Here is a 26,114-nt window from a genome sequence, read left to right as displayed (position 1 = left end):
TGTCCACAGTTCACAGTTAAATTTAAAATTCATAGTCCCAAAAATTTACTAGTTGATGTTAATTTCTTCTTTGTTTAATTTTCTTTTAATTTAATTTGAAATAGAACTTCCTCCTACCAGAGACACTGGAGTCTACATTTGTATATGTAAAATTACTTTTAACTCAATTCAAATAATTAGAATCTTAGAATAGTGGGCTAGTCTTATGCAAAAATTAATTTGGTCAAGCTCCAAAATCTCTGGATCCTACATCGCCCACAATACAACTCAGTAGTGTTTTTGTTAGACACTTTGTTAGATCAGAACAATATTTTTTAAACTATGGATGTTTTCACAGGTTGACGAGTAAATTGAAGTTTATGTGTAAAATCAATGGAGTGCTCCTTTAATCAATACAGCTGTTTACACGTTTCATTTGTACTTTGCAAGCGGCTGCAGCCCAAAGCATATTTTTATGCTTTCAGTCTATTTTTTGCCATTTCACGTGCATGACTACAGAGAGTGTGTTGCACTCGGAGTGCTGCCAAAACACAGGTGACCTGCACTGACACTGATGAGGACTGAAGCTGCTGCTGCTGCTCCTCTGATGTGCTGCGTTCACTCCGCAGGCTGTGGAGACTCACTGTTTGTCTATACATCTATGTTTCCTTAAAAGTGTGCATTCATGCGGCTGCTGCCCAGCTTTTGATGGAGAAGTAATTCAAATGAGAAAAACCTGGTTGGCTATAGTGTATGTATAAGCATGTAAGGGATGTACTTTCAGTCCAATATGTGCACGTTTCATCACATGTCCACCTGTGTGACAGTGTCCTTCTTTCCACTGAACTATTTAAGGTGAAGAAATGTGCTATTGTTCTGTGACAGTTATGTTTGCTTCTTTATCCAACAAATTAGCATTTTTCTAAAATATGAGCCACAAAGTTGCAAAAGGACTCCAACACACTGTCTAACTTGTAATATAACATTTAACTGCAATGTACTAGACCTTCATCAGGTTAACAGTTTGTGTCAATGACACGCCATCTTAAATAGGGAACGGTTAGACAAAAAAAAAAGGACAAAATGTCACTTGGTTATTAAACACACTCATATCCAACCATAAATGTATCTGCAAAATACTTGCATTGAATGAGTAAATATGCAATGTTATTCTCAAAAACATGTAAATTACAAAAAAGTTTATAGATATGACATTTGCAAATGTAAATGCAAAAGCAGGTTAGATTTATAAATGAGCCAATAGATAGGACACTGTAAATTAAAAACAGCATAATTTATTAAATAGAACCACATGTCATAGATACAACAAAACAAGCAATTCATCAATGTAAGCATATGTTAAATAACAATAATCAAATTTACCTCTACCCTATTCAAACTGTATACATTTAATCAAGTAGGTCCCTATAAATAAATCCTACAAGCACAATCAATGAGAGCAGTGAAAAATACATTCAAAAAGTCAATATCCAGAGGACATTTTAAATATCAAACCCTTTGCAGTATTTAACAGGGCCTCAAAAACTTCATGCAGTATCCAAAGGTGTGCCCCAGGGATCCGTCCTGGGGCTGCTACTATTTATGATATATTTAAATGGTCTCCCTCAGATCTGTATACTTTAAATGCAAATTCCCACTTTTATGCAGATGATATTGTGATATACTGCTCTGTGTCAGCTTCACCATGCTTTTAATACTGTGCAGCACACCATGTATGATCTAAAACCTACTTTGAATGCTGACAAAACACATCATCTTTTCGATCAAAGCTGCTGAATCATCTATCATCATCTATCTGTCCATCTCCATCTCTGAGACTGAGATTACTTTAGAAACAGGTCCTGCTTTTCCTTCAAGGCCAAAATGAGACTTACTGCTGCCACCTTTATGTCTGTGCTGCACTACGGAGATGTCTTCATAATGCCTCCACACGCAGGCTAAAGTCTATCATGGATCACTGAGATTTATCACAAATCTCAAAGCTCAGTTGTCAATAAACATTTATATACATGCAGAAATAAATTTCAGGCTCCAGGGACACGAGCTGCTTTGGCAAAAACAAACCCTGAGCTTAAACATAGTGGAGTTGAGAAAAAGGCTGTGTGAGAGAGATGCTCTATTAAAGCTCTGGGTGGCACGTTGTTTCTGGCAGCCATGTCAGGTTGACATTACAAGGTCAGATGAGCTGTGAGGACTTTCTTGCTGGGGCCATAAGAAATCTAAGAGGATGTCTGCAGACACTACTCAGGACTCGGGGTCAGGGTAATCTCTCCTTTGATTAAGAGCTGAAAGGTATGCAGTAATAACACTCGCCTAAAAAGTCTCAAAAGTAACACAGTGAAGGCCAGTTCTCTTATGGGCTTTTCAGTTGATGTCCATTTCTATTGTGGTGATGTTTCAATGACTATTGTCAACCCATGACAAACCTCCTTGCCCTCCTTGTGCTTTTGTTTACTTTGCGAGGCAGCTCGATTCGCAAGATCACGCGAAAGTGGTGCAGCCAATTAGTGTCCTAGGAGGGACTATGGCAGCTATGGACTTGGTTGTGGGTTTGACGATGGCAAGAAGCGTCCATGGAAGCAACTCGTCTGGAAAAAACAATGGCGGCTCCAAAAGAGGTTAGCATAGATACTGTGATAGCATCAGTTATATCAGAACTGGAGAGCATTTCTTCACTGAAAGATGAGCAAAGAACAGCACTGAAGGCTTTTCTCCATGAGAAAGATGTTTTCTCTCTTCTCCCGACTCGCTACGGCAAGAGTTTGATCTGATTGTTTAAAGTTGGCTCATGATAGACGTGATGGTTCATCCAATCACCTGCCAAGTGTTTTATGAAACTCTCTTGCATGTCAGGTCACAGTTTTGTAGCTTCTAACTGAATCTCTGTGGTTTGAAGTTTAGTTTGTCTTCTGCGTTGCTGTCTGTACTTTCAGGTCTCTGCTTAATTTTAGTTTCATGTTTACTGTAGGTGTAGGATTTGTGTTAAGTTACTGCAGATGAAAACACAGTTTCTGATTTCGCTGCTTCATGCTAAAAGTATTTAAATAACATCAAAACGGGGGGGGGGGGGGGGTTTACTGTGAGGAATTTATAGGAAGTGTTTCTCCAAGCTTGTCTTCAGTTGCAAGACAAACCTTCAAACATGTAGCCCTTCAGTACTGTATATGTCTGCTGTGCTGGGCTGACGAATCAAACTGAGTCAACCCGAGCCAACACATGTGAATGGAGAAGGGCTATTATTAGTAACCTGTCAAAATACTACTACTGTTATCTGTCATTAAATATCAGGTGTCCATCAGTGTCAGTAAATATGATTTTCAGAAAGGTTAGCTAATTAGAAATATATGAATTTATAAAAGTGCATTCTAACTAGTTTGATCTGCAACACACACCTTTGAAACTGCTGCTTGAGTCTGCTATATTTTGAAGCTGCTATCACTTGTTATCTCACTTTTCCTTTAAGCAGGATGATATGTGAGAGGTGCTGATAAAATGGCTCTATCTCTAACAGGACCCACAGTGTAGAAAACTGAGACAAACTGTCTGCAGTGAATCTAAAATGAAGTGAAGTTGCTGCTTTGTTGTGATGTAGGGCAGAATAGCTCTGGCTCGCGTTTCCTCTCTGTGCTGTGCTCCTCCGCAGCCCACCGACCTCTGTTTCTGTTACATCACACATCTGCTTATTGAAGCTGCTGCATGCTGGAGTTTGAACAGTGTGGAACATGCCTGTACAAACAGCTCACTGTGTAGATCTTTGCAGAGGTACAGTGCAGAATATAACTCACATTTAAAGAGATAACCAAATGGCATATGAACTCTGTGCTAATGTTTAATATTTTTTCTTTTCATGCCATTTCATGCCATTTAGTCCAACTTATGCAGCAAATGATGTGTGATTTCCAACGCGTATGTCATAAAGAAAAAAGTGTCAGGTCACATAGTATATACATTGTCTTCAAGTGGAAGGTGGGGCATGGATGGATGGCTCAAACAAACACAGGACTTTCACCCAGGAGATCAGGGTTTGTGAAACCAAAAGTCAGCGTTGACTCATTTTAACTTTGCTACTTACATTAACTTATGTACTTATTTTAACCCAAACCACAATCTTTTCCTAAACCCAACCAAGCAATTTTGGTGCCTAACCAAACTTCGACCATTTCACATTTAACCACAACAAAAATCACCATGATGATGAAGATCATCTGGCTTTTTTGGCATTCTTTGAAAATTATTGAACACACATTTCAGAAAAAAAATATATTAAAAAATGCATTTATAGGGAAAAAACTAAAACAAACAAAACAACAGCAACAACATCTGCCCTTTTTTTTCTTTTGGCATTTTTTGGAAATTGTTGAAAATAAATTTCAGATAAAACAAAATATTTAAAAAAGCATAAAGCAGGGGGAAAAAAACAACAGCATGAACATCAGAAAATGAATAATAAACTTATAGATTTAGGTTCAAGCATACATTAAACAACAACTGAGGTTCCATAGACGCACAAATTACTACACATATGTTACCTACATAACAATAATCACACATTCATGTGTCAATAGTATTAATACCTTATTGTTTTTAGATGATCTACTATGACTGCTGTACAACTACTACTACACTGTAAAAGTGAACACAAATGAATTCATCGAAATAAGTAGTGAAAACTTAAAATTTCTTTAGATTTTCTACAAATTTAAAAATGTTGAGAGCCAGTAGAATTTTCTTTCTTTTGTGTTTATTAAACTCATAATTTTTGATTAATATGAAATTATGTTTTTTTTTTAATACTTTAAATGATTAAGTTCTCCTAGCTTACTGCAATAAGAAGGGTGAATGAAAAGTCTTCATTCATCATTTACAGAAAACATTTGAGTTAATCAATGATTTTAATTTAGCTGTAATCAGAGTACATGTAATTGTAACTCAAATTTAAGCGTGCTGCTAACTTGTTGGGGTTTACAGTGTAGGCAGGGAGCTCTTTCTCTGTCTGTGTCTTCTTCCTGCTTCTACTACTAACAATAATAATAATGCTGATTGTCATAAAAAAGTTTATTGGAATACATCTCTACTTATCACTTTCCTCCTTTCTTCCTTCATGGTATTACCCTTCTTTTTCACATTCATTGTCATGTATTTCTTGTTCAGACCCACAGGTATTGTCATGTATTTTCGGTTAGTCTCATTGTGTAGCTGTCAGTTGTGCTTTATTTGAGCCGGCTGTATCATGTTTTATTTGGTGTCATGTAGCATTACATCATGAGGTAATTGTTTGCATTGTTTTTATTGCCTTCCATTTGTGTTTCGACATAGCGTTTGACGGACGATAAATCCTGGCACGCTGTATGGCGCATAAAGCAGTGATATTTCAAACAGGCCGGGTGGTTTTACAGTCACTGCGTCTCACTGTCTCTTTAAATATGACCTTTGTCTCACAGTTATACAGCTTAAGTCAAAGATAGAGAGACGGACATAAAGAGAGGGAAAATATGCGGTAGGGAAAGATGGAAGAGTGACAAGAATGTGCAACGAGGGGGTTGGAGAGAAATGACCCTGTCTATGCACACACTTGTACACACGCATAAAGATGCAGGGTAAGACAGACGCCCAGCAGCAGATGGCTTTAAATCCCTCATGATGACTGAAGGAAGGTCAAGACCCTGGAATATCATCACTTGGTGCTGATGTTGCAGCTCAGCTGATCTCAGACAGGCTACACAGTGTGTTTATAAGCCCTACTGTATGTGACACTGTAATGCAGTAGTGCTGGAGACAGTGTGAAGGTTAGCTGGACTGGAGGCCAGAAACTGCTTGTAGGTGTCAATGAGTTCATATGTCTGTACTTGTTAGAGTTCTGTCAGGATTCTGTCTGACTCCTGGCCATTGCATGCTGGGAAGGGCTTAAGCATCTGTCAACTCTTAAAGGGAAATGTTTCATGTGGATGTTCAGCCAGTGTTGACAGCTGATGCATTCACTTGAAGCAATAAATTCCTTAGTGACAGAGAAAACACAGTTCTTTTGCAGCAAAATCTGTTGTTCTTCCTTCATCCAGTGATGTCACAGTGATGTCACTGGCAGCAGGAGGTACTACAGTTTATTTCAACTTAGATTCCCAGTTTCCACCCCTGGATAGTTGGTTGGCATGCTAGATGAGTATTTTATCATCTGACTTTATGTTTTGGCCAACAAAATATTAGCTGTAGAGGTATCAAAAGTACACACATTGTTACTTGACTTTGGTAAAAGTAGAAGTACTGATCAAACTTATTTACACATGTAAAACTGAAAGTACAGGGTCTGAAATGTACTCAATGTATAAAAGTAAAAAGTAGCCCTCTTTGTCTGTTACGTCTGGTTTACTTTATCTTTTTTTTGTTTGTTACTTGTTAGATCTTTTATGTCTTGTTTTGTCTTTTGCATTGTGTTATGTCTTTTACGTTAATTTGCATCTTCTTATGCGCATCCAGTGCACTCTGTTTGTTCAGGAAGCGATCTTTTAATTGATCTGAAGAGCCATTTATATTTACGCAAATCCTTTGGTAAGCATGGTAGGGATGTCCTGAGAACTGATACTTCGGTACTTTGAAAAAGTGACAGTACTCGTGTTTTTTACAATACCATAGGTACTGGAGATGCAGTTCTTCTGGACATGACAGGGACAGCATAAATTCTTAAAAGTGCTGTAGTCTGCTGTTAAATACCAGAGGAAAGAGAAGAACGCCTACATGTGTAAGATAGCAGCTGCAGCAACAGCTCTGCTTCAACTCATCCAAGAGAAAAAGTAGTGATGCATGGATCAACCCAGTTCACCCACTGGGTGGGCGGACTTTCTAGAAAATACTACAGGTTACAACGGGCGGGTCAAGTGACAAAGCAGCGGTTGGAGTATTAATGATGTCCAGTAACACAGCATGCAACAGGGTTAGGCATCCGGTGCACTCTGTCAGCTCAGCTGATCTGAGCACAAAGCACAACAAAATAGGTTAAATCTTGAACCTTATTTGTCTACACAGTTCAGCCAAACACCACAGCTGAGCACAGTATAGACCTACAGATGTGTTCCACTATTCTGTTAACATTAACTGTTAAAATATGAAAGGAAAAAAGTGGGAGAGAATGAAAGAAAAAAAAGCCACAGACTTCATGTCTAAGCAGAAATCACGTAACAACATGCTCTCCTGACAGTAAATCTCTCCCTCAGTCTTTGTCCTGGAAGCTCAGAAGAGTTTTCCTTCCATGTGGCAAAGAAAAACAAGAATGGCTGAATTTATTATTTTATTAATTAGGTACTGAGAATTGTGGAAATTCAACAGTGTTGGAATTGATGACTAACTTTCTGGTATAAAACCATGGTTTTATAAACTGTGATAGCATGCAGCCTATGCATGTTAGCACAGGTATTTTCCATGAAAAACAGGTCAAAAGCTGTGAAAACTGCTGTGTTTGTATCCTCCTCCAGGTACCTTGTCAGCTCATTTAGTCCATCAAAAAGTGTGTGACAGCGATCCCACAGTAACAAGCCCCAAAACTGAGTGTTATTGCACAAGACACTTCCTTGTCATCCTGTTTCTAATAATAGCTTACCAATTATGCTTATTTTCAGGTATTTATTTATGAGCCCTTCGTGACAACAAAGAACAGAAATAAACAGAAGAATTAAAGTGCTGCATAAACTTCTGTCAGTCACTAGAAATTAATTTCCCCATTTTCTCCTGATGATGTGGGACGACAATCACCAAAACCGTCCAGTCAACAAGTTACCTGTCAGTCTGTCTTCATTCATGTTTCGTCCTCTTTGTTTGTAAAAACTCAGTGTGAGCAGGACCACAACTAAAATGCAACAATGAACCAGCAAATAATTTGACATTTTGATGTTGCAGTTGTTTCAAGAGTGATTGAAGCCTCATGTTGGGCGGGTTTCTTGTGAAAAAGTATCTCACCACGACAATCGATAACAGTAGAGACTAGAGCTGAAGGATTTTGAAATAATATCTAATGTGATTATTTTTTCTGATGTTGCAATTGTGATATGATTTGCCATGTTATAGGGAATGATAATTTCTACATCATTATTCTCCTTTCGTTGAAAAACATAATAAAGGTCTGAACTTTTTATTTATTTATTTTTTTAAAACAAAATTGTCCAAATTCTCTGATTTCAGCTCCTCAAATGTGAATATTTTCTGATTTCTTTACTCCTCTGAATCCCTGCATCCAAGTCCCTGGGAAACAACAACAAACCTCTGAGCTGTAACCGCGAACAGCAACAACAGCAAATTAGCATCTGGGATGCTAATGGTACAAACGTATGATGTAGTCATTTTAATGCCACAGCTCGCCCCCTGATGTGCAAACGTTCCACCAAAACAAGTTCCCTCTTGACACTATTTTGCAGCAGCACCATCGCTGCAGCCTGGGTTTAGCGCTGCCCAAGATGTTTGTGATTGGTTTAAAGGCAGGGTGTTTTTTTCTCCGGTGGTAGAATGTGCATGTGTGGAGTCAGACCTTTCTCCAGCACTGAATGCTGTGGAGAGAGGTCTGGCTATGTGAGACTTCTTCTACATGGATCCAGAAAAACAACTGAAAATGCTGCAGTATGCAGGCCAGGCCAGTAGTCGGCGGTGTAACTTTTGTATTGATACACCACAGAATACCACGTCTGCGCACAGTGAATACAAATATTACTTAAGTATTTGCTGATCACAGAAATGGAGCGTTAATAAACTCAGTAGAGTCAGGGACACAAACATAGCTGAAAACATAATATCCATGTGTAAGATGTCAGTGTTTTCACAGGAACTGCATGTGCAAGTTTACACAGTGTAAGTGTGGCGTTTTCAAAAGATTACACCATAGGACCTGGTTACAAAAGTTTGCATTTTCAGGCCCCCAAAATGTGTATGAACATCATATGAATGGACAGACGAAAGGCAACAAAAGCTTCAGCTGTTTTGTGTTGAAAACGTCATGTACCTTAAGCTAACATGGACGAGAAACTTTAATATAAAAAGCTAACACTTAGACGCTGTGTTAAGATTGTTTTAATTCTGAGTTGTCAACTGTAAAGTTGAATGCTTGCTCACTTTAAAGATGTTAACTGTAACTGCCTCCTTGGCTGTCAGCAAACATTTCCAAAAATCAATGTACTCCACAGCTGGAATGATGAGGATTCTTCTCAGTCATCTAACAAAGTCTTTCAGGTCTTGTTGACACAGAATGCAGTGCGTCAGTCTCATAATCTGAAAGTTGTGAGTTCAAGCTTCACACGGGGCAGCTAACATAATAGAGAACACAAATGCTACGTTTAACACACAGAGTGAGTTCCAATACTTTGGCATATCCTTAAAAAAGTTAGATGCCCAGCATCTCTTCTGTTCATCTGTATTTGTTTTGTGTTAGCCAGAATTATCTACACAGCGCTCAATGCTAGAAAACACAATTATGTAAAAGATGTCACAAGATGAAAATGACATCATGACCTCTGCTCAAACTTGGCCTCACTGCTTTTTTCCAAGTTGGTGGGGTTTTTACCAAGACTACACATAAACTGAGCCCAGCACAAAGTGCCACAACTTAGAATGCAGTGCTGTCTGTTTTGATGTGTACATGTCTTAGGACAAATGTTTTCTCCCACTGAACTGGAAAGACTAATTAACGGGAAGACTTTGTGCTGTGAGTGAGTGTGTATTCATCCTGGTTAGACAGTGTGTGAGGAAACAGCATCAACTAACCAAATGTGACCGGCTCAACAGAGAGATCAGGGATTAAATAAATTATAAAATCGGTGCAAGAGATCCATGATAAAACCTTTGAACTCCTTCAACTAGATTATTGCTGTAAAAAGATTAAAAAGTGCCTATGCCAACTTAATGAGGATTTAATTGGCTGCTTCACTAATATCACACTGGACTGGAGCTGCCAGGAAGTCTGGAAAAATACTTATTCAAGCAGAAAGCCACAGAGGGAAAGCTGTGTGGAAAATAACAGACTGCTCTTTTGTGTTGTGTCAGAGCTTTTGTAAATTAACTTTGTAATTCATCTCTTTGATTTGCTGCTATATTTTTCACTCCTCACGTCACTGAAGCGTTTTCATTGTTTCTTTTTCTGCTTCTGGTTTGTTTCGACCTGCCAAGTCTCTCTGCTACTGTGTTTGTCACAGCTTTCACACCTGCGTCTCTCTAAAGTTCCACTTCAGACACAATTTTCTCTGCTTCAGTGGTCAGTCTGCCGTGATAAATCAGCTAAAGTGGCTATTTGTACCATATCGAAGACCCAAAACAATTATTCAACTAGTCACTTCACAGAAAATGAATCAGCAATTACTGTGATAAATAAATTGTTGGTTACTTTTAACTTAATTGGTGTGAATATTTCAAGACATCCTCATATCTAAATGACAGAGTTGGTCAATAGACAATGACCGACAAAATGGCATGTACGATCAAAGTATCAGCAACGTTACATAAGTTTTATGACGTTCAACATATGATTAACGTTGTGAATCAACAACAGCTAGTCACCAACACTAGCTGGTTAGGTTTAGGAAAAGATTGCAGTGTGGAGTAAAAAAAGCATGCTACATACGTCACATTACTTTTTTGTATTTTATTAAAAAGAACTGAATATCAGAATTTTTTGATTGTTGAATTGGTATTGAAAAATAAAATGTACTTGCCCCTTAGTGAATCAATACAGGACACGATATGTCCCATTGTTTGCATGATGAAATGCATACTGTACGTTTTCTCATTTGTAATGACACAAGAAATAATGAAACCAAGAATGTCATGAGATGTAGTGGGAATGAGAATTTGCCAATTTGCCACACAGTCATACTTGCCCTTTTAATACTTTTAGCTCAAGTCTGCCTGTTAAAAGAAACAAGCTGCCCAAATACAGATCTCAGTGGCAGAGGGACTACGAGTGGATCAGTGGATCAGAACTGTGCAGTTTATTCTTTTGTCCGTGGTAAACTGTCTGGTCCAAAGCAACATTCAGTGCAAGAGCAGAGGACACAGTTATTTTGACAGCCCATGTCTATGGTCTGATGTTTTTAATACTTAATATAATTGACGCAACTGTGATTTACTCTTGTTGACTATTTCTTTTACACTAGTTATTTTTATATCTTAATGTGCTTGACAAATGTGTTTTGTCACTGTTAGCTAGCCAGTGTTCCCTTGGATGCAGTGACAAAAAAAGTGATCAGTTTTTGAATGGCAGTATTAGGGTTGGGCACTGAACATGGTACTTTTATGGGTTCCAAATTAAGGGGGAACTAAGAGGAGCTCAGCTCCCCTGAAAAGGACATGAACTCCCCTGAAAGCCTACTTTGGGACATTTGAGGGAAGCTCTAAAACATGATGAAATTAAAGCCAAAATGCACTAAAGGCATCTGACACTCACGTTTTGTGTACACTCATTGCTCTAAATGGCAGAACATGCTCTGAAACTGTCTTAATGGTCCCACTCTGAACTTCTGCACCTGCAATACATACATACATACATACATACATACATACATACATACATACATACATACTTTATGACTACCTGTAATAATAGCAGTAACATGTTTTTCACAGTCACCCTGAAACTGGCTGTGCTGATGCACACTTCCATGTATGCATGTACACGTGGTATGTTTTCGAAGCGGTGCGCACTGGAAAATAGTTCTCCCGCAAAAGCCACTGTGTAATTCAAACCCTGGTACCAACCAAATTTTGTCAATACAACCAAGAACCAATTCACATTGATTTAATTGGTGCCAAATTTTGATATGTGGGAGGGCATCTGGGTGAGAGAGTTATCTCCAAGTATAGAGAAGAAGAAGAAAAGAAAGAGAGAGAGAGCAGTTTTAGAGTGGGCAGCAGCTTGTTCACAGAGCAGAATGGGGGAGTCAGGGCAATGGCAAGCTGAATGCAGTCGCCAAGCGTGATTAAACTTTTCAAAATTCGACACAGACAAACAGTGTCTGCAGAGTTTGTCATGTGAAATGCAAAACTGTCGAGGCCAACACATCTAACCAAGCACAACCAACAGTTCATCTAAAAGCTAAAGAGTTCAGTGCTTTCATAGCCTGAGAGTCCCCTACAGCAGCAGCTGCTAACGTTAGCATGCCTGCAAACAGTGTGGCTTAACCCTGTGATAATTGTTGTGGTGGGCTCAGCATTTTTACTACAGTTAGCCAACACTCAGCCACTGGCTGCATCTGAAACTCCTCTCCAACATAGCAGAAATAGTGTGAGATTTATTAGTATGTCTATGAAACCAATATGTGTGAATTGCAGACAATCAACGAGGAAATGTTACAGTACGCGAGTGCAGTGGTGGTAACGACAAAACAGGAAGGACATCATATGTGCTTCCTGTGTGACATAAACAACAGTGTTGTCCTGGTGACAGAGGCTGATAGAGGCTGCAGGTTGTAGAGACGGGAATGAGACGGGAGAGGGAGGGATTTTATTTCATGTGGTGTATGAAACGCTCTAAATAATTGACAGAATATTTGGAATAGATAACAGTGTTGAAACTGAGATGTTTGCCTTTATTTTTTACATCTGAAAGTACATTTTTGTAATTACAGAGACGCTAAGGTACAGAAAAAAAGGTGCTGTTGGGTAGTGGGACCAAATTCCAAGTACTAGTTTCTAGGGGTGGGTCTTGAATGCATTGCAATACAGACATGGAAGATTCTGATTTGAATCATAATTAAATTTTCTAAAGATGAATTAACGTGATGATGAAGCAAAAAACATGGAATTCACTTGCAAGGGCAGTGCAGCACCCGGCTAGTGTTATCATACTTTTTACCATCACCCAGGGACTGATGTTAAGACATTTAATGGAGCAGAGCGGCGATCAGCTGTAACAAATGAGAGCGGCTGAGCGACAAACGCTGCAGCATTCAACAACTTCAACCAACTTTGCGGTGAAGAAAATCACTCTCTGCTCAGTCTGTTCACATCAGAAGTCGCTCTGCATGTTGGACAGCGATGTGTTTCAGCAGAGCTAACAGTGCAGCAGTGAGGCTGCTCTCCGACTGCTGGAGACACAACATTAACACAGCAGAGCTCTCCTCACTTGGTATTCTCATACAGGCAGGAGGCTGCAAGATACTTTCAAATTGATTCATTCATCAATTAATGCAGTTACCTTTTTTTTAAAAATAAAAAGGCTGTGGACCATTTAATTGCCACTTAGGTTTCATATAGTATTTGACAGAAACTGAAGCAGGAGACTGAAAATTGTGCCTCCTTTTCTAGTCATTCAGTAAAGAATGGCTCATGAGTCAAACTGAAGAAAAAGATTCCCACCTTTAAATCATTTTATCATCAAATCATAGCCATCTCAATCAGAATCAAATCAAATCATGAAGCACCAAGAGATTCCCAACCCTACTGCTACTGGTTCGAATGTGAACAGTGTAGGCAGCAATGATTTTCTCTTTTTTTTGTCACGGTCCTTGGAAATGCTTTAGCAATCAGAAGTGGGCCTTACATTACAAGGAGAACCAAGGTTACAAGGTTGAGAACCTCTGACCTACAGCATTCATTCATAGTGTAGCATTCTAACAGTAAACCTGTCCTGTCAGAAGTTGAAAACAGTTCTTCAGCTCCAAAGCTGGTAACAGATCAAATCTGGCAGTCCAAGCTGGATAAAACTGGACAAATAAAACAGATGTGTTAGTTGGAGCATTTAGAAAACATGTTGGCATGGACAAGTGGACAAAAGCCAGCTTGGCTCAGACAGGTCTTGAGTCGGGGCTGGACAACACTTCCTCTGTTGTAAAGCCTGGTTTGTTGACCCTGTCGGTCATTCAGGGTCCTGGACCAATGTCTCATCTTGTCCTTTCCTCAGTGTAATAACCTTGACTAATCAACAGATAGTACTTTCCAGCACCAACCTGCTTCACCTTCATTCATTTCCTGTGCTCCAGTAAGACTGTTTGCCAGTAGAACACTCAAAGTTCTTTCATATTTGCTGAGAGAGGGAGGTCATGAGACCTCCACCCACACTGTACAAATGCTTTGTAGTTGAACCAACCAAGCATCCAGTCACAAACCTGTCACCTCTTGGACCTTTGGAATACTCAGAGGCTCCGCACGTTGTGGTACTTCTGAAGTCTGAAAGCAGCCAGGAGCAGACTTTCACATGGTGAGGATGATTGCAAGATAGATAGATAGGTAGATAGAACAGCTGGTATGCGAAGTAATTTTCTCCAACCACCTCAACCTACTTTACTCCAGCTGAGAGGAAGGCACTCGCTGCCATTTTATCAGTCGTGCTGAGTTTGAAATGTTCTGCATCTGTTAAATTCTAAGAGGAAAAAACTACCCTCACTGAGGTCACATGCATGTGTGTGTGCATGTGTGTGAACCAAGGAGTATTGAGGTTGTCCACCACTAATCTAGCTTATTACTGGACCCATCAGCCTTAATATTGTTGTGTACATTTATAATTGTGTGCTCAAGGACCTCTGGTTGCAGTGATTCACAACTTTTGAAAGACCTTGAAAAAGCTATGTAAAACGTATATATAACCTATATTGACTGAACTGAACTGGTTGGTATCGACTGTAAGTCATCAGCAACTGCTAGGCTATAAGCAAGGCTTACCTACTAGCAAAGTTAAAGAGTAACTATTTGCATGTAACTAGTCACATGTAATTAAATTGCAAAAGAAATGTAATCACTTACAGAAAAAGTATGTTTTGTTATTATTGTTTTTGTTATCAGTACAGAATGTGCTCTAAGGTCAAATACAGTGTTCCTCGGGGATCAGTACTCAGTTGTGTGTGTGTGTACTTGCTGCGCAACATAATGTATCACTGCTATGCTGATGATACACAAGTCTATTTCCCTGTAACAGTCAATGGTTCCTCAGCTGGTCAAATTAGAAACATCCCTGACAGAAATCCATTGCAGAATGTGCAACAGTTTCCCCCATCCGAATTGCTCACAAGACTGAAATGCTAAGGACCACTACTCATCACTTCACGCAGATTTCTTTTGATAATTGCACAATTTCTTAGTCCGTACAGTTAAGAATCTAGGAATAGTCTTTCATCCCACGCTTACATTTCAGTCACATATTAAGTATATAGAACAAGCTGCCCTCTTCCACCTTCATAAAATAGCCCGAATATGCCCAATAATATCAAGATCAGATGCTGAAATTTGTGTACATGCTTTCATTACACCCAGATTAGACTACTGGAATGCACTTTTCTCTGACCTACCCAAGACTAGACTAGTCCTTACAAGATCCAAAAAGTTTGACCACATAACTCCAGTTCTGATGTCCCTGCACTAGTCTGTCTTATCAGAAGCACATTGCCATCTGCCATCGGTTGCTTGTTTCAAATGGAATTGGGGTGTCCGCTGTCTACATTTTTAAAGAATCACCTCCAAGCTGCAACCTACAAGCTGAAAACAGCAAATTAGCTTCTGAGCCGCTAATGTTACAAATGTAAACAAGGCAGCAGCTGGTACCTTTTCGTCATCTTAATGCCAGAACTCACCTCCCGATGTTCGACCAAAATAAGTTCCCCTTCAACACTGATTTGCAGCAGTACCATCACTGCAACCTTGGCTTAGCACTACCCAAGACGTTTGTGATTGGTTTAACGAAATGTAAACAAGGCGGGTGAAAAAACAAGGGTGATTTTTCCCCTATAGTAGCATGTATATGCATGGAACCAAACCTTTCTCCAGTGCTGAGTACTAGAGCTGATTTCCAAATCCTGCTTCTAACATAAAAGGCTTCAAATGGACTGGCCCCCTCTCTATATACTCCACCACGTCCTCTGTATTCCCTCAACACCAGCTACTTAATGATTCCTCATTATCTACGAACTCTTTTGGTGGTCGAGCCTTCAGCCATCAAGCCCCACCCCTCTGGAACAAACTGCCGCTGTACATCCAGGAGACAAGCTCAGTCGATGCGTTCAAATCCAGGCTGAAAACACATCTTTTTCTGTTCACTATGACCTCAACTAATTTTACCAGCTGGGAACCCAAATCACGCATCGCTCCTTCCACTGACTAGCTACCCCAACTCCATTATAGTTTAATAGTACAGTATTATTTTATAGTATATTATTGTAGATCTCTGTCTTTTAAACCTACTAACCTCAACCTTGTTGTCATAATATCACTGTTGTGTGTGTGTGTGTGTGTGTGTGTGTGTGTGTGTGTGTGTGTGTGTGTGTGTGTGTGTCTGTGTGTGTGTGTATGTGTGTAAGTGTGTATACTTTTACTTTTGTAAATAGCATTGTGTTCTTTGTTTTAATGTTTTTACTGACTTTAAAGTGTATTTAGACTCTTTGGGAGATGTAAATAACTAAAATTGTAGTTAGTTGAAAATTCTTCTTAGTTTTTATTACTATTATTACCCAGAAAAAGCAAAAACGTACATCCTGTGCTCTGGTAAAAAGAAACTCTGAAATGTACTCAAAAAATAAAGATAAAAAACCTCTTTTTTCCTCTCATTATGGTTGTGGTATCTTTTACATATTTTTCGTCTTTTTATGTATTGCTACGCCATTTTGTCTTTTTACGCCATTTTTTTTAACATAATTTTTCTCAATTTTCGTCTTGTTATGTGTTGTATGTGTTACATAGTTTTTGTCTTGTTACGTCTTGTTGAGTCATAATCGTCTTGTTACGTCTTTTGCGTCTTGTTACACCTCTTACATTTTTTTTTGTCTTGTACGTTTTTTAGCCATTCTTTTGTCTGACGTCATTTTCATCTTATTTTGTTTTGTCATTTTTGAATTGTTACATCTTTTTATGTTGTATCTGTCTTGCATTAAAGTTAAAGTAATGAGCCCGTTTTTGAAAATGTAAGAAGTAGAAAGTACATATATGTATGTTCAGATGTAGGGAGTAACACATTGTCAGAAAAATAAACGCTCAGATATCTAAAAAAAATCTATTTAAGTACAGTAACTAAATATCTGTACTTAGTTACATGTCATCTCTGTTATTATTTAGCTGTTTAAAGTATTTAAAACTGTACTCACTTAGCTTAATTCAACATTGAGCCCTAAAGTTTAATATGATTGTGAGTCTTCTAAAAGTTGAAGTGGAACCTGTCTGCCTCCATCATCCACATCAAATATCACACTGGTGAGAAATGTCACACTAAGCTTGAGAGGGTAATTTAAAGAAAGATATCAAAGGAAAAATTGCTGCTAGCCCAGTAAATTACATCAACTTTGACAAGGGAGTCTCTATACATTAAAGAAAAATGTGAAGGCAGGTCTGAGCTCACCCTGTGGCAGTGTTTGAAACTGTCTATATGGAGATCTGAGTAAAAATATCAAGATCTGGGAAAAATGAGCTAATGAGCCACAATCTGCTATACGTCTGTGAACCTTTACTGTTTGGACTAGAGAAAAGATCTTTGGTATAAAGTTCTACATATGCATGAAGAAACTTCTTCCTATTTGTCAGGCTGATGCAAGTGGGCGATTGACAGAGGGGAACGCTCTCTGTCTTTTGGGGTCATTGCGTCAGCCTGAACATCCCCCCTTCAGTCTGATCTCTCATTTGGCCTGGGACAGCCACTTTGGATACTTAATTAGTTTAAGAAATATTATTCAAACCGAGTTCACACACGCTGGCGTCTCGCTTCCAGCTTGCAAGTCTGTGTTATGGCAGGATAATCCTTCCTCGATCCCTTTGTTTGTGTGTTTGGAGGGGGTGTTTCTGCTTAATTGGATAGTAGAGATTTAAGGGTGGAGAGAAAAATGGAAGAAAAGAAAAGATAAGATGTAACCTAGTTGGACTGGAACCTCTGACACTGCACATTATGGAGTTATAAGAGGTTTATTTTGACAGACGCTGTGGGAGACATTGTAAGTAAATGGCTTGGTTGATCAGTGTTTGCACCTGGGAATTCAGCTGATCCCAGGAAAGTATTATGTTGATGTGAGTGATGGACAGACTGGATATACACAAAACTACGACTAGAGATGGAAATGATGAGGTCCAATAATGGTATCAGGGCAGATATTGACTTGATGCATTCATGATGTAATTTCTACAGTACGACCGGAGAGCTGAATTGTGTGTTTTTTTTTTTTTTTTTAATCTCTGCTCTACATTTTAACTAACCTGACACACCACATGGTTTGTTACACAGAACCATCTGGGAAATCATCCTTAGAAAATGTTCAGAAAAGGGCAGGCACTTTCACAAAAAATGTGAACATCTGTCGACCACGTCTGACTTCAACCAATCAGATCAAACTCTTGCCGTTTGGGAGAAGAGTGAAAATATGTTTTAAATCAATCTTTTTAGTGTAAATGAGGTTCCACCGAGATTTGAACTCGGATCACTGGATTCAAAGTCCAGAGTGCTAACCATTACACCATGGAACCACTACAGAAGGCACTGAAGCTTTTGCAATATATTTAGCTAATATTAATAAAACTGCAACAGGTTTTTTCTATTCTTCAATGTAAAACAACAAACCAAAAACAACACAAAGCATATGAATGCTGATCTGATGCTACAAAGCTTCTAAGGATTCCAGTCTGGTTAGTCAAAGGACTAACCCCTAACCTGACACACCACAGAACCATCTGTGAAGCCGTACTCAAAAAACGTTTGGAAAAGGGCAAGCACTTTAAAAAAACACTTGGCAGGTGATTAGTTGAACCATCTGTCTATCATCGATCAGATGAAACTCATGCCGAAGCCTGTCAGGAGATCAAAAACTTCTTTTTCATGGAGAAAAGATGTTGTTATCAAAGTACCTAAGCTAACCCCTTCAGAAGTTGCCATTGTTTGTTTGAGACGAGTGGCTTCCATGGACGCTTCTTGCTGTTGTCACCATAGCTGGCAGTAGTTCCTCCTAGAATGCTGATTGGCTAGACACAAACAGATAATTTGAAGCCTGGCAAGATGGATTCCCGTGTGATCATGTGATTGTGCGAATCCAGCTGCCTCCAGTTGCAAATCCAGCAGCTATGGTTTCTTGATCTGATTGGTTGAAGCTAGCCTGTGTTAGATGTGATAGTCAGATAGTTCGTCCAATCACCTGCCAAGTGTTTTTTGAAAGTGCCTGCCATTTTCCAGTCTCTTAGGACGACTTCCCAGATGGTTCTCAAACTGTCTATAATAACTATAACACCACTGCTGAAAATCAAGGCTCAACAAGAAACCAAATGGTGAAAAACTGATGAAAACAGGATGGAAATAATGACATTTCTGTTAGATTCATGTTCACATTCCATTTGAGGTAAAAGCTTGCTACGTCAGGGCTTATTCAGAAAAAGTACTTCCATCTCCCATTAAGACCTTTTCCAAAAAGGGAAAAACCACCTCAAGTGAGCCTTTTTTTTCTCTCAAAATCTGCCATTTCCATCAACTTTTTCTAATGCAGCACTTCAAAATAAGGATAAAAATACACCTGGAAGCACTGCAGCAGCGTGAGCTGTGCCAAGATAAAGTAGTGTACATTGATGATGTGTTGGAGGAGTGCTGGTCACAAACCTCAGTAAGAGCTGGTCACCTGCAGCCCTTTTCAGCTCTCTGTGGTGCAGCATTTAAAATCAATCCACTGGCTTCTATACATTTTTTACTCTAGGTTTACATTATGTACAGATGCTAATCTCCCTCGCAGTTGCTGAGACTTACAAATGCAACACTATTTTCTAAAATTCATGTTTATATACTACTAATTTGCAGAAAGGGAAAGTAATTGCCTGGATTACGTTTTTTGAAACCACCTTGATACCACAGAATGTTCACTCTGAATGTAAATGATATGCAGAATGTTTAATATTGACATTTTTCATTGATTTTCTATAAAACATCTTCTCTTGTCAGCTTAATCCACTTGTTTAGGTGAAGGACTGTGGTCTTGGTTAAATATTAAAGAAGTCAATACTGCTTAAAGGGAATCAAAATCATAAATACATATTTTCCCCTGGCCTGTGGTGCTGTTTATCCATCTGGATTTTTTTAGTGTGAGTTGCAGAGTTTCAGAGATATCGGACGTAGAGATGTCTGCCTTCTCTCAAATATAATGGGACTAGACGGCACCCAACTTGTGGTCCTCAAAGCACCAAAAAATACATTTCAAAAATTCAAAACAAACACCTCTTTCCAAAAATCATGATCCGGTTACTCAGGATATTCCACAGACCTTGTGATGAGCAGTTTCATGTAGAAAACTGTTTCTTTCTGCAGTCCAATCTTCCAGAACTACTTTCTTTCTACTACAAAATGCATCATATTTCCATTTCCAGCCAACAGTCTGATGTGTCAAAGTTCTGGACTGGTAAGAAGTTGACAGTGAACATAATTCAGGCAGTAGTTGCATTGAACATTTCATACAAAATGCATTCAACAAAAAGCCTCAAGCATGTGGCATACAGGGAAATGCAGTTTTATGTATGATTTCCTCATTAATGTAAAACTGCTACAACAAATATTTCTTTAGTAGATACATGCAGATCTACAGGGAGCCTCTGATAGCTCACATGAAACTGGTCCCTTTATGTCCAGACCACAATGGAAATTACATACATTAATGAACAACATGTTATTCCTGTGCATTTACCTGCAGGTGCTCAGACTTGTGTATGATTTTATCTGCTGGAGGCTTCTGGATCAAAACAATATTGAAGTGGTTTAAAACAATACAATGTTCAGGTGTCAATGTGCTAATAAGCTAACATTTATTTATTTATTAACACCAACTGGATGCAGTTCTCAGGGTCAGTAGTGTTTGCCTTTTCTTATTTTTTTCAAACATTAATGTACATCCACACAAATATTGCTGCTAAATATCGAGAATTATTATTCATTTTTTTCTTATTTTATATATTTATTTGGATTAGTCACTACCAAGATAACAACTACTCTTCCTGGGGTCCACACAAGTTAACATTACATCATAATGTAAAAGATGTTTAGTGTTTTATTATTTAAAATTATTTCTTAAATTAACCTGCAAAGCAAAAAGGAGACAAAAAAGTCAAAACTACCAATGATGACATCACATTCCTACATTATGTCTAAAAATAGTCAGTTAGGCATTTCATTCTGCTCCAATTAATAATAACAGTACTAAAAACAATTTATAATCAGGGTGTGATTTGTGAAAAAAACAGGGGGAGACGTTGTTGAAACATTTTTATTCATTAGGCCTGTAGATTATGAAGCCTGTTGGTCTTTGCAGATTCTAGAATAATTGGGAATTTTAATAAAAGAATTTAGGAATCATGATTTAGGAATCATGATTTAGGAATCATGACTTAAACACTTAAACAAAATTTTTAATTGCAGAAACTGCTCTGTGTCTGAGCTTTTAGCTTTAGTGATTATTCTTAAAAAAGGATGGATTTTGTCATCTGTGAACTTCCTGTATTTCCTCACAGAGTGGCGCAGCATCGTTCCTGTGTGTCCCGCAGCTTGACACTAAAGGCGGACTTGGGGGTTCTGCTTGTGTTGGTGCGGGTCTGTCCATAGTACTGAAAGCAGAGGAGACTCATAAACAGACAGGATGTGTTCAGTTTTTCAGGTTGTAAATAGTCTCTTTGAGGCTGTTTGAGGCTGTTGTGGCAGACTGAACAGACTACAGATGGGGGGGATATATTTTGTCCCCACCAGGAATGAAAAATAATTCTGCAGAGGCAGGGATATACAGAGCGGGGCGGGGGGGGGGGGGGGGTTCCCCTCATCCCCCAAGCAAATTACATCCTGTTTATAATATAAATGAGAATATAAGTGAAAAAAAAATACATAATTAGGTTCCTCATTATTGACTATTAGTCGATTACTATGTAGCAAAACATGTCCTAAAAACTCCAAGTGAAGATAATTAATGAAGATAATTATTTTGATTAAAAGACTGAAAAGGTGTATAATGTGAATGTGTGTAACATATCACATGACCATCATGGTGATCTGCCTAATTAGAGGCTTTGTTTGCCCTTCACTACTGTCAGCTGTGCCCCTAAAATGAGCCAGAGACAGGAGCTGTGTCTCTGTCTCAGATGGTCAAGTGCCACCGCGGGCTTCTGTCTTTTATACAGGTGGGCTGTGACAGAACAGAACAGTAACAGCCTGAACAGAAACTAAACACCCCTCCCACTCTACCACACTTGGTCTCTTCCTCTGGGAACCCCTCTACTTAAACAGGTGGACTGCTCCAGCTCAGGGTTTGGCAGTTCCTGGTCTGTGACAGAGGAGGAGACAAGTCCAGCAGAGAGGACAGGTGAAGCAGCATTTTATTTAAGTCAGTAGATTAATGTTTCTGTCTTAAACTACAGTCTTGTTGTTTCTCAGGCGCAAAGTTTGAGAAGTGTGTTCTGTACATGTCAACATTAGCTGTACTCCAATACAATGTCAGGTAAAACATGTGACCAAACAGCAAGATGGAGGAGAGAGGCCTGCTCTGTGTGTGTCAGTGTTGTTTTTGGCAGCCATTTTTTATTTATTTTTAGTCTTAGTCTTTTGGACGAAATGCTTATTAGTTTTAGTCACATTTTAGTCATTTGTCCTTGATAGTTTTAGTCTAGTTTTAGTCGACGAAAACTAAAATGGTTTTAGTCTAGTTTTAGTCAATAATTTTAGTTGGAAAAAAATAATGACTTTAAAACATTAAATTAGGCAAACACAGATATAGGAAATTGTAATTGAGGTTGACAGGTTGTGTTGCAGTTCATAAAGCAACAGTTAACTCTCTTAACACTTTTGCATAATAACCAGATTCCTTACCAGTTTGATAGTGCTTGCCTAGACTTTCCCATCCATTTTATTTTCTGCTGGATTATGTGTAAAGCAGTGTTTCCCCTAGCTTTTTTGCTTTGTGTGTGTGTGTGTGTGTGTGTGTGGGGGGGGGGGGGGGGGGTAAGTGTGGAATAAGTGTGGTCCGTTGTTGTCAGAGGACCCCATTACCATGATTACAGAGCATTTAGACCTGAATAAACAGTTAACACTGATCTGTGTTGACATTTTTTATTCTAGCAATGGAACAGTAATTCATTTATTTATTTATTTATGCATCTATCCATCCATCCATCAGGTGCAGCATTATGGGTGGGCCTAATGGGCCTGGGCCCACCCACTTCTACAACTGGCCCACCTTAAATGACTGGGAGAACATATATTTTCTTAACTTTTATTTTTAATTATTAAAATCAGCATTTTAATATACCATTAAGACAAAAAAAAGTTTCCATTTGACAAAAAGACTTTTATTTGGCTATTATCACATGTGAGGTCTGGACCAATCACAGTGGGCCATTATTCATCGGACCAGATATGTTACGCTTGCGCACGTCACACTATGGCGGTTGTTCAGCAGAAGTGATGACTGGTGTACTGAGGAAAGCTTATCATTGTTTTATTTTATACCTGCAGATGCATTTTTCATCAAAACTAGAACGTCTATAAAATGTAGACAGTACAGGAGGTAGAGGTAGATGAATGAACAGGGCATCGCAGCGCTCTCTCTCTCTTGTTTTAAGTCATTGTAGCTCACCCATCATTCTGATCACTTCGTTTCTCTCTCCTTACTATCAATTTAAAGAGTAATCCAGCCAGATCAAATAAAAATGCTTTAAAAGGAATAAAATGATAGTTTTCTTAATGAATTGATACACTGATCTACTTGATCCATAGTGAAAACATAGATAAGGAGATATCCTGTGCCATTTGAAATAAATATAAACTGCAAACTGAAACTGTTCAAAAGATTTTAAAAGTGTCATAATCAACTGGAAGTGCTCGTCGCCATTCACAGTATGATTTTGTTAAAGTGAGATTTCCAGTTGGAAACAGTGTTAACTTTTGTAAATAAAAGGCCCAACAGAAGTTACTGTGGCCCACCCAAAATTAAAATCCTGGCGCCGTGCCTGCCATCCATCCATCCATCCATCCATCCATCCATCCATCCATCCATCTTCATTGATCAATTCACTCACCAAGTTCGCTCTTGTACAGCCATGTGGAGTATCTACAGTCTGTCAGCCATGCTGGATCAAAGCCAGACTGACGGTGGTGACCCATCTGCAGCTTTTTACTGTGTGCTTCGGCGGGAAGGCTGAACAGGTGTGTTTGGGTCTAGTCATGGCGACGTTAACAGGGGCAGGAGATTAACAAGCGCTGTGGTCGGGGCTGGGAGAGATGCTCTCATTTTGGCTACCACTGGCCACAGAGCTACCTGTGCTTTCCCGCCTCGCCACGTACGGTTTGTTTAAAAAAACTATATTTTTGCTTGGCGGGGAGAACAGCTGGGGAACCTTCATTTCCGATTTTTGTTTGTTTGTCGTTGTTTTTTACCGTAACAGTCGAAAACTGTCTCTCCTCCGCTCTCTGAGTGTGGGTGAGTGTGTCTGTACCGGTGCATCGGTGTCTGCTGTGAGAGAGGAGCGAGGGGGGAGACCTGCCCGTCACAGAGGAGAGGAGAAATGCATTGTAATGAATGTAATGAAACAATAGCAACGCATCCGACTCTGAAATCGCACAAATTAGAGTTAGCTTTTTTCATTTGATAAAAAAGAACACCTGTTATAGGCCCTTTTGATTAAAATAAAAATTAAATAATGGAAGCCAGCCATTTCTCAATACCAAGTACACTTAGTTCGGACTTAGCAAGTTCGACTTGGGAGTACAGTCTCTCGAGGACGGTAGGACACAGGATGGTCATTCTGCTATTGGGACAGTAGCGTACTTGATGATGTCACCATCTCAGCTCATCCTGGCTTACCCACTTCCAGTTATTTTCACCATTAATGTATATTTGAAATAAAACGAAATATGATATGAAACACAACCCTGTATCTTTTGGTTTAAATGTGAGGAAAACTAATTATATCTCGTTTTACTACAATAGAGATATCAGAGCCAGCGGCCAATTACAAAAGGTCATGCTGTCAAGGCTGTTTTAGCGGGGTAACATGTATACTAACAGCCCAGTCATCTTGCCAGCTGGTGAGGTATGCTGGCCGTCCCGTTAGCAGGATGACACATCTCCGAAAACGTTGGAGCAAATTTTAAACTACGCGCTATTGTGATGAATCGACCACAGATTTAGTTTTAATGTCTACATTCTCACATAAAATAATCTTAAAATTGCATTCTGTGATACTAAAACAGTAGTATTTCGACACTTGTAACTTAAAGTTGTGGGTCTTCTCCTCTGCCATTATTGCTACGAAATGCATTCTGGGATACGTGGCTGCCCCAAGTCTACACAAGTCACCACCCAATGCATCCTTGATAAAATGGGTGGGGCAAGAACACATCTGGGTATTTGACTCTACTTGGCGAGATGCGGACTTAGACTGAATTGGAACAGTACTTGGACTGAGAATGATGACGATTCTCAAGTGCACAAGAACAGAAGGACAGAGAAGAACGCATATTGAGAAAGGGCTACTGTGTAAAGTATATCCATAAATCATCACGTCTTTTCCGCCCACCAAGCCTTTGTGCTGATGTTGCCGCCATGGTCCATGAAGTGTGTGTGTAACTGGCCTAGTGTGCACTGTGCCCGGTGGTGGGCGTGACCAAACAAGGACAGGATGCAGGTGCATTGCTGATATCTTCAGCATTTGGCAGACAGATTGTACGCACAGTTGGAGGAAATGCATTTTGATAGTCCTATAGCCAACCCACTAACATTTTCATCTCATCTCCTCTCGTTAACGAAAACAACAGATACGTCTCGTCATATTTACATCATCAAAGAGCTATGTTTAGCTCGTCACCGTCTTGTTTAGTCATGAAAAAAAGGTGTGTTAATGAAATCATTTCATCATCGTCATTGTTAACGAAAACAACACTGGTGTGTTTGTGTGTGTGTGTGTGTGTGTGTGTGTGTGTGTGTGTGTGTGTGCGCGTGCGTGCATGCATGTGTGCCTTACTTTAATGCATGAAGTTTCCCCATGACAAGAATATTTTCAACTCGCACAAATACATGAATGACACAAATTTCATAAATGATGAAAATTTATCTTCTTTTTTACTCTTGCGTCATTGCATTGATTTTTCTCTTCCACAAAAAATTCACTTTAAGATTTTTGTCCTCTGTGGGAGACATGAAACTGAGGCCTTTATTTCAAACACTGTGTCCTAATGTCCT

At 39.1% G+C, this 26,114-nt stretch overlaps 1 protein-coding gene and 1 non-coding gene across 2 annotated transcripts in view; one reads left to right on the top strand and one right to left on the bottom strand.

The window, feature by feature from the left end:
* LOC146310152 (carbonic anhydrase-related protein 10-like) overlaps window positions 1-26,114 on the top strand; it is a 165,788-nt gene that overhangs the window by 22,032 nt on the left and 117,642 nt on the right. The gene's annotated exons all lie outside the window — the stretch shown is intronic.
* trnaq-uug (transfer RNA glutamine (anticodon UUG)) lies at window positions 18,322-18,393 on the bottom strand. Its single transcript has one exon. It is a non-coding gene; the product is annotated as a tRNA-Gln (tRNA).

Source organism: Lutjanus erythropterus, chromosome 19, assembly GCF_056507025.1.
Source record: "Lutjanus erythropterus isolate fLutEry1 chromosome 19, fLutEry1.hap2, whole genome shotgun sequence".
In the NCBI taxonomy this organism is placed as follows: domain Eukaryota; kingdom Metazoa; phylum Chordata; class Actinopteri; order Lutjaniformes; family Lutjanidae; genus Lutjanus; species Lutjanus erythropterus.
The sequence above is the reverse complement of the archived record's forward strand: the minus strand, read 5'-3'. Positions and strand labels throughout refer to the sequence as shown.